This window comes from Solanum tuberosum, unplaced genomic scaffold (genome assembly GCF_000226075.1).
Source record: "Solanum tuberosum cultivar DM 1-3 516 R44 unplaced genomic scaffold, SolTub_3.0 scf00689, whole genome shotgun sequence".
In the NCBI taxonomy this organism is placed as follows: domain Eukaryota; kingdom Viridiplantae; phylum Streptophyta; class Magnoliopsida; order Solanales; family Solanaceae; genus Solanum; species Solanum tuberosum.
The window spans coordinates 181,833-191,850 of NW_006239607.1; positions in this window are offsets into that span (position 1 = coordinate 181,833).

A 10,018-nucleotide genomic window follows, 5' to 3' on the forward strand; every position below is an offset into this window, starting at 1 on the left:
TATAAAAAGAAATAAAAACAACAAATGTAGATAGGAAAATAATAAAGTATCTAATTAAAAAAAATAAAATAAAATTAATTTTTTTACAATACCTGAAATGATAAATTTATGAAATACAGTATAACTTATTTATAACTCTTCTATCAGGTTTCCATTCTTTGTGGAAGGTTGTCAATTTTTTTTGTTACAAAAAAATATTTTTTCTCTTTCCATATGTTGGTTTGATTAAAATTTATTTTTTAAATGAAAATATTTAACATAAAAAATCTAACAGCTGTACTAAACAAGTGTCTTCAACGTGTTTTTAAAATTTTAAAATTATATGTAAACAATCTGCAAAAGAAATTTTCTACAAAGAAGGAGTAATTCGTAATTCAGAAGAGTTGGTAAAAATATATAATATAAAAAAGATTGACAACACTATAAAAAGAAATAAAAACAACAAAGGTAGATAGGAAAACAGTAAAGTTTTCAATTTTAAAAAAATAAAATTAATAGGGTAAATATGTAATTTATCATTTTAATACATGTATAACTAATACCACTTAACTTATTCTACCTTTTACCCTGCATAACTTTATACATAGATAAGTTATGTTTATATTAATTATGAAGGACAACAAAAAATGCAACCAAACACCGTATAAATAAGGGAATACATGAATAACTTTTATACAACATTTAAATTCTTACCAACCAAACATGATATAAGTTATGTTGACTTTTATACCTAATACAAAATATCTATCAAACATAGTAAAGCTAATGCAACTTTTTATACATGAATAAGATGTATCTTATACCGTAACCAAACGACCCCTTAGTACAACTGCATCGACAGAAGGAATGGAGTTAAATATGTCTCTTCCGACATAGCTCAGGTTCTATTGCTTCCTTCAATTACATGAGGCAAATCTAAGACAGTACAATTTATTTGTGGAATCAACACGCTCATGACCAAACGGGCATCATTAATTAGACGGTTAAATTTTGGTTCCTTCAAAGATGTGCTTGCCATGAGTGGTGGCAAATGGAGAAGCTAGGCCCGCCATTTTGGATCCATTGGCTGAGATAGTGCCACGGATCCATCATAATTGGATCAAGTATCATTTGAATAAAAGGATCATGCTCAAATTATTAGGCTCGTCTTTAAGGAGAAGACGTGAAGACGGAGTAAATACGTAAATAATCCTCTTCTTCTTCAATAAATAAGCCAGCATGAATTAGAATACGCATGAGACGATAAATACATGAATCCTGACCTTTAACTCGACATTGTTTTGTGCTTAATTGTACGACGTTCTCTAGTGAGCTAGTTCGATGTAAAATAAGTGGAAAAATCATATTCTACCACATAAATTATTTCTCACTGTTTCGTATTCATATTGCCTCAGAGTGTACTAAAGAATGTGGATAAAAAATGTAGAGATTATTTGTGGAGAATACTGAGGAAGCAAGAAAAGTGCCATTAGTTTCATGGGAACAAGTGTGCATTCCTAAGAAGTTTGGTGGGTTGAACATCTAAGGTAGTAAGTTGTGGAATATGGCCTCTGTTGGTAGACTGCTATGGCAACTTGCTGTGAAGGAAGATGTGTTATGGATCAAATAGGTACATAAAGTATATATGAAAAACAATGATAACATATGGATACATACTCCACCATTGGATTCAAGTTGGTACTGGAAGAAGGTTAATGCCTTGAAAGCAAAGATGCAGATTTGGTATCATTACAAAAAAACAGAAATATTGCGGCGGTTATATTACAACGGTTTCATAGAACCGCCGCAAACGTAAAATAATACGACGTCTTTCCACACGTCATATTAAATATTCCAATAACAACGGTTATTATCAAAACTACGACGCTTTGAACCGCTGTTTGAAATTTTAAAATATTTTAAACAGATTTCCTTTCATTTTATACGTAAGCATCTTTTCCTTAATTTCATTTATTTCTTTTCCTTAATTTCATTTAAAACTCCATTTTCCTTAATTATGATTCTCAGTAGGGTACTTTTCATTCCCAAATCATCTTTTCACTATCCCCAAATCAGCTCCGGTAAGCTCTCAGTATCCTCAAATCAATCGCCCAAATCAGATGTCCATCATGGCGTACACTGTGGATTAGCTACATATATAGCTCATATATATACAAGTATAGGCTTCTCAATTTGAATTTGAATTTGAATTTTCGCTCTCCAGCAAAGCACTTGCCATCACCAGGTAAGCTTTTTGTTAGATTATTTTTCAATCTCTGTATTCTCTTTTCTATTTGTTAGAGTTCATGAGATAGCAGAGATTTGTTACGGTTCATGCATGTAGGATTCAAGTGTTTGTTAGGTTTTTTTTTTCTCATTTAGATTTGAGTTACATTTTGTTATTTTTTTTGTATAATTCAATTATTAGGTTAAAAATGGAGTTATTCAATGTAGAAGGCTACTGTAATTGATATTTTTATGTGATTGATTTTGTTAACTTTATGGAACTGATGCAATATATACAGTGAATTTCTTACTTAGAGTCGAAACATGGAACATTATATAATGTTTTGAGGGGATGAGTTGAATCAGAAAATTTTACATATTGTTTTAGTGTTGTAAAATCAGAACAGGAAACGACTTCTGCATACAAATTTTGCACATTGAACTTGTAATATTGGAACTGACACAAATCCTCTGTACTTTCCAATCAACTTTACTAAATGGCCAGACATGCCCAATTCTTGTTTTGATCGTGTTTTTGATGAAATCCTAATGGTACTACCTTGTAAATTGTTTTGTGTAGCTTGCATCTTTTAGTTACATATGTAAAACTGCGCTAAACTCAACTTTTTTTTAAAGGCTCGATTTCTCTTTGGGGTTGATCGTCCAAAAGGCAAAAAGATGGGCTCGTGGTAATCTTAGCAAAAAGTGGAAGGACCACAGACATAAACTATGGCATGCGGCAAAAGATCCCTTATTGAGTAAAGAAGAGATTATTAGAAAATATCCGAATGGCATACCCAAAGATCAATGGGCATTGTTTGTTAATTATCGCTTGGATGAAAAAACAAAGGTACTTAACACTTCTAATTGTTCTTTTTCTTCTTTGACACCATTGTGGGTTTTTTGTTTCTTTCTACTGCTTCTTCTTCTCTGACATTGTTTAGGCCTTTTCCCTTCTTAATTTGATCGAGGCAAAATGTGGACCGAAACTCATAAGAAAAAGATGGAAGTTATGTAACTTAGGCGGCTAGGGAGATTGGGGTAAGTATTCTTCCTATACATTATCAATTGGTATTTATTTTGAACATGTCCCTTTCCATATCTGTAAGTGCAACTTCTTGTAGTATTCTATGATTTCTGTCAGAGTTGTGCAACAATATAATGTCATGAAATAACACCATCAACTAGCTAGTAGTTGTATAGCAAGACGTGTTAGCAGAACGACAAGATACATATTGAAAAAGGGAAAGTTGTCTAAGTTAGGCAAGATTGGAATAGATGGTTCCGTTGTATAAAAACAAGGGTGATATCCAAAACTGTAACAACTATAGGGGTATCAAATTGCTAAGCCATACTATGAAGATTTGGGAGAGAGTGGTGGAGATGAGGGTGAGAAGATGGGTGTCCATCTCTGAGAATCAGTTTGGATTCATGCCGGGACGATCGACTACCGAAGCCATCCATCTGATGCGAAGACTGGTAGAAAAATATAGAGAAAGGAAGAGAGACCTTCATATGGTGTTTATTGACCTTGAAAAGGCATATGACAAGGTGCCAAAGAATGTCCTCTGGAGGTGCTTGGAGGCTAAAGGTGTCCCGATGATTTATATTAGGGCGATAAAGGACATGTACGGTGGAGCCAAGACTCGGGTTAGAACGGTTGGAGGAGACTCGGAACATTTCCCAGTTGAGATGGGGTTGCACCAGGGATCAGTCCTTAGCCCTTTTCTATTTGCTTTGGTGATGGATGAGTTGACGCGGTCCATCCAGGAGAATGTCCCATGGTGTATGTTATTTGCGGATGACATAGTACTGATTGATGAGACGCGGGACAGAGTTAATGCGAGGTTGGAGGTGTGGAGACAAACGCTGGAGTCCAAAGGGTTCAGGTTGAGTAGGACCAAAACAGAATATTTGGGGTGCAAATTCAGTGATGCATTGGATGAGGCAGATGTGGATGTGAGACTTGCCACACAGATCATTCCTAAGAAAGAAAGTTTTAAGTATCTTGGGTCTGTAATCCAAGAAAGTGGTGACATCGACGATGATGTCACACATCGCATTGGGGCTGCTTGGATGAAATGGAGGCTTGCCTCTGGAGTCTTGTGTGATAAGAAAATCCCGCCTAAACTTAAAGGTAAGTTCTACAGAGTGGTAGTTAGACCGTCCTTGTTGTATGGAGCGGAGTGTTGGCCAGTCAAGAACTCACATGTTCAGAAAATGCATGTTGCGGAGATGAGGATGTTGAGATGGATGTGTGGGCACACTAGGAGCGATAAGATTAGGAATGAGGTTATCCGGGAGAAGGTGGGAGTGGCCTCGGTGGTGGACAAGCTGAGGGAAGCGAGACTGAGATGGTTTGGACATGTGAAGAGACGGGGCGCAGACGCCCCAGTGAGGAGGTGCGAGGGGCTGGTAGTAGAGGGTACGCGGAGGGGTAGAGGTAGGCCCAAGAAGTATTGGGGAGAGGTGATTAGACAGGACTTGGCCCAGCTACACATTACCGAGGACATGACTCTAGATAGGAAGGAGTGGAGGTCACGTATTAAGGTTGAAGGCTAGTAGGGTTAGCGTGTTGTCTTTCCTGGCGAGGGTATGGGTTGTTAGCGTTTGTAGGAGTCTTAGCCGTACACTTGTAGTTCTTGTATGTGATCCCTATTGCCTTATGTTGTTTACTGCGTTTCACTTCTCGCATTATTTTCTTGATGTATTGCCCCCTTTGTTGATTATGCACTATTTTTCTTATTGGATGTTATGCTTTATATAATTCTCTTCCTTTACTTGGCTTTGTTACACTTGAGCTAAGGGTATTCCGGAAACAGCCTCTCTACCTCCACGAGGTAGTGGTAAGGTCTGCGTACACTTTACCCTCCCCAGACCCCACCTAGTGGGATTTCACTGGGTATGTTGTTGTTGGGCTAGTGTACCATAAAGTGAAAATCATGTGCACAACTCTAATAAGTTAGAGGCGGTTTCTAATAAGCTCTAGTAGTAGCGCATGTATGTATGATGGGATGCAAAGATATTTTAAATGTAGAAAAGAATCAATATTTTCTCTTCCAAATTTACATTTGTTCTCTTCTTATTTTCACAGATTGTGCCTGTGTTTTTGTGGTTAAGTAACCTGATTCAGGAGTGGACTCTCTTAATTCGCAGACAGCGTACCAAACAAAATTTAGTATCGTAACAGCAAATTCGATTAAAGTTGAGATATTTTTCAGACCCTTATCCCTTGTCTTTTCGATCACTGGTCCTCATGAGTCAAATGTAACAACAAATAATTTGTGTTAATTTTTATTTTGTGTTTGAAAATAACTGGTGCTTGAACATGCACTATAATATAGCCAGCATGGGTCCACTCTTGAATGGGGATATCATCGATTTTTTATTAATTTAAAAGAGAGAAATATTGAAAACGCTTTTAAATTAGGTATGGATTATTAGTTTTATTCCAGAATTATTGATAGTCTTAAAAACACCCCTTTCATTGATTAACTAAACTTAAATACACATCCGATCTTACAACATGAGTTAAATACAACTCTAAATTCTCGTCAAGTTTAAGAGTATTTGAACATTTCTCTTGATTTTTTATTAAAAATCTTATGTCGTTATAAGAGTTTGAGACCGCTTGCTATGTCATGTGACAGATCGGAGATGATCGAGGATATATCTAAGTTTAGTTAATCAAATACAAAAATATTTTTAGAATTATCAATTGTTCGAAAATTACAAATATTTTTAACACTTCTCTCATTTTAAAATAATCTTCATCTAACATTCTACGTGACAACATTTATATATCGGAGGTAAATAGACAAGGAGTTCTCATCGCTGGACGTCATTGATACAAATCAACTTATATTTGATGGAAAATCTCATTTATGTTGTGTAAACATCAAGATAACAATTAAATAATTACATGATTTGTGAACACATAGCTAACAATTAAATGATTCCATGAATTGTGTAAACATCAGAATATTCCCTCGGTCACCTTTTACTTGTTTGATTTTAATTCATAGTTCTCTTTTACTTGTCATTTTTAACAAATTAAGAAAAAGTAAAATGTTTTTATCAATTATATCCTCAATTTATTTAGAGAGTTAGTATTTTTGAAAAAGACAATACATCTTTGATGAGTAAATTGATTTTGAAATTCTATCAATTAATAGGGGTAAAATGGTAAACAACTATGTCAATTTTTTTTTAATAGATATGCCAAGTAAAAAATGAACAAGTAATTAAGGATAAAGAAAGTAGTACCTCTGTCCCATATTAAATGACCATCTTACTAAAAATATTTATGTTATATTAGTTGATTACTTATTAAAGCAGAATAGAATTAATTAAAAAAAATTCATTTTACTCCTATAATTAATATGACCTTTGAAAGTATAAACAAATTTTAAATATTCAAAATTTCTTTTATCAAGAAACTAATTAATATGAACAAAGGATAAAATAATACAATTGATCAATTTATTAATGATTTCTTAATTAGCATGTCAAATAGAAAGTGTCCATCAAATATAGGATAAATTTAGTAGATTATTACAAGTGTGTCATTTGGCTTGTTACAGCTAATATATTGGGTTTTGGGATGGGGATTACGTGTTGTTTACTTCAAATTTTTAAGAAATATAAATAAATTTTAAAACATTAAAAGCAGGATATTTTTTAATCTGATAAAGACAACTGATGAGAAAGAACGGTTTACGTAATTGTTCTGAAGAGTATATTGACACATTCCCTTTCAGAGTATTTGGCTTTTCATCTCTTTTTAATTTTTATTGTCTCTTAATTAAGTCGTTTTCCTATTGTAATTTTCCAGAATTTTTATTGTATCATTATTGTGTAATTGAAATATACTAGTTAACATGTTCGCGCTTCACGCGATTATAACAACTATTTTAGAGACAAAATTTTCTTATAAAGTAGCACATACTAAAAAAAAAGAAATATGATCAATACTTAGGTAAAAACTTTAAAATGTTTATCATAATTGTTTTAATTTATAAGATACAATTTTCTTATTATTTTGTTAGGGGTGAAAAAAACATGTTTTATATTTTGAAAAAAAAAATACTAAATTAATTTTCTATTTGCCGTTGATCATCAAATGAAAAGTACATAATTCGTCCTCCTCATATTTTAAAAGAAGGGATGCTTATTTTTTATGAGGAACTACTGAACTTAGACCTTTTTTAAATCATTCCTCAATATGATTTATTTAACAAAAAATCATACTTGTTAGGTACGAAATATTTTTTAAAAGTCTTTATTTTTGTGCAAGTTAAATTATGAAAAATAACAAAAGGCATGTCAATAGTAATACAAAGGAAAGAACAAATAACTATTTTCTAATCAAATAAAAGATGAATATATAAAATCCTACTAATAAAATTGAAAAGCAATCAATATTAATGTTTCAACAAACAGCTCGATACAAAATTATATCGTCATTTTTATTTATTTTAATTATCAAAGAATTATTATACAAATAATAAATAATTAATATTTTAACTCTTGAGGAGTTACAAAACTCACTAAATGTGTAATTATTTAGAGAAAATCAAAAATTTAAAAAATAATGACAAAAAAGCAAAAAAATAAAAAGAAAAAGAAAAAGGAGAAAAAAGAAATAAAGTAGGACTCTTACTATATAATAGTTTTTGTTATTGTCTGTTTTTTATATCATATCGAAATTATTTATAATTCTTTTTTCGTCTTCACACAAATAAAAAAAGTTTATCTTTATAACTCAATATATTTCACTAAAATAGTACGTCAATTCATTTTAGTGTGGATTTTGTATGTTTCGTTGTGGTCGTTTTATTTAATTACTAAAAAGTTAGAAAATAGAAAAATATATTTCATTATTTTAGTACAAACTTTAAAAATCTTGAGTGTTAATAAATAATACATACTCCCTCTATTTCAAAATAAGTGAATTGTTGAGCCATTTTTCATAGTTCAAAACAAGTGAATTGTTTAAAGTTTAAGGGAGATGTTGAAAAATTCTTTCATTTTTGCCCCTCATTTACAATATTAAATAATTATAAATGAAATAATTTTTTGAATACGAAATATGTACACAGCGTCATCAGGAAAATAAATCATTCAATTTTAAAATTATTTAGAGCGTTCATATATGTAATAGATAAATGACTTAATTTTAAGTAATTTTAATATATGATGTAAATGAAAGAAAAATGGGAAGAAGTCATAAAAAGAGAGAGAAAGAATTAGGTAAAAGGGAATGGAGGAGACATGTTATTTAAATAAAAAAATATAAATAGATAAAGATTTTGTAAGTCATGAGATGGATCAACCAACTAATAAAAAGAACAACGCAACACCGTAGTATTTTCCTAATTTAAAAAAACAAAAACAAAGTTAGAGTATGTCTTGTCACCAAAAGCTTACAGCCACAAATAGAGAAAAAACATATGCATCCGTGAAAATGTTCTTACATGTAAACCTTGAATAGTTGATGTGCAAATGATAGACTAAAATTTAAAGCCATTATATTTTGGGAAAACTAAATGTAGAGGTAATGAAGGGAATCATAGAAAGGAGTTGAGGAGATATGTCATTTAAGTAGAAAAATGTGAATAAATGGAGGTTTTTGTAATTTATGAGATGTAATAAATATTATAATTTTTTAATTATCAAACAAATTAATTAATGAAGAGAGTAAAACTCATCTTTACAGTTTCATAATCAACTTAATTAAACAAATATCAATTTTCTCTATGTATAGTTATTTTTCTACTTTTTAGTATTTCTTAACTTAAGAAAATATGTTCATTGTAATTGGATATTGGCAGAACAAACTTGGTTCATTCGGACAAATTTCATTAAATTAAAAGAATTATATGTTTGTGAAAATTGAATCCAACAATCATATATATAGACTAATTTTACATAAGTGTTAACAAATACGAAATAAAAACTTAATGGAGGGGATCTCATCTATTTTTTTTAGTCAATTCAAATTCCACAAAAGAAAAAAAATGTATTATATCATCTAAAATTAGAATGAAAAGAAGCGGATGAAACTAAACAAAAGATGATGGGATCTTGATCGAGAAATTATGTCATATTAACATGTTATATACATAATATATATCGATAGAGTATGGATAGTATTTTCAAAAGACAAAAATTTGTATGATGAAAATATCAAAAAAAAATATTTAAGCAACAAAATAGTCAGTTGAAAATCATGTTGCCCTTGATACAAAAAGTGCGTTGTAATATAATCTTGTTCTTGAATGGTACATATCTTGATGGATAAATAATTAATTGAAAAATTATATAAGCAACAATAAGTGCATCTATATATTTGTAAATTATTGAAACTTCTACTTTTTCAAATTATAATCTAACCAACTCTTGATGAATCTTTCACCGCCATTAAACTTTCTTCTTAATTTTGATGACTTGTAGCAAATTAATTTTTGATCATCTCTTTTGACGAATCTTACACCGGCTTCAAACTTTCTTCTTCATCTTGATAAACTTTTGTTTGGCTATTGTAACACAAGAAGAAATTTTTAAAAATATATCTATAATCTTCATAAAGCTGAAAAACAAAAAACAAAAAATACTAACAATATGAAGTTGGAGAAAATATAAATGAACATGCAACAACACCATAGATGATTGCTATTTATAGATGATTTAAATCATAAGAATTAAGTAGAAGGAAGTTGAGGAGACATATTATTTAATTAGAGAATTCAAATAGGTAGAGGTTTTTTTTGTAACTTTCATGTGATATAATTATATGTAATGAATATGATTG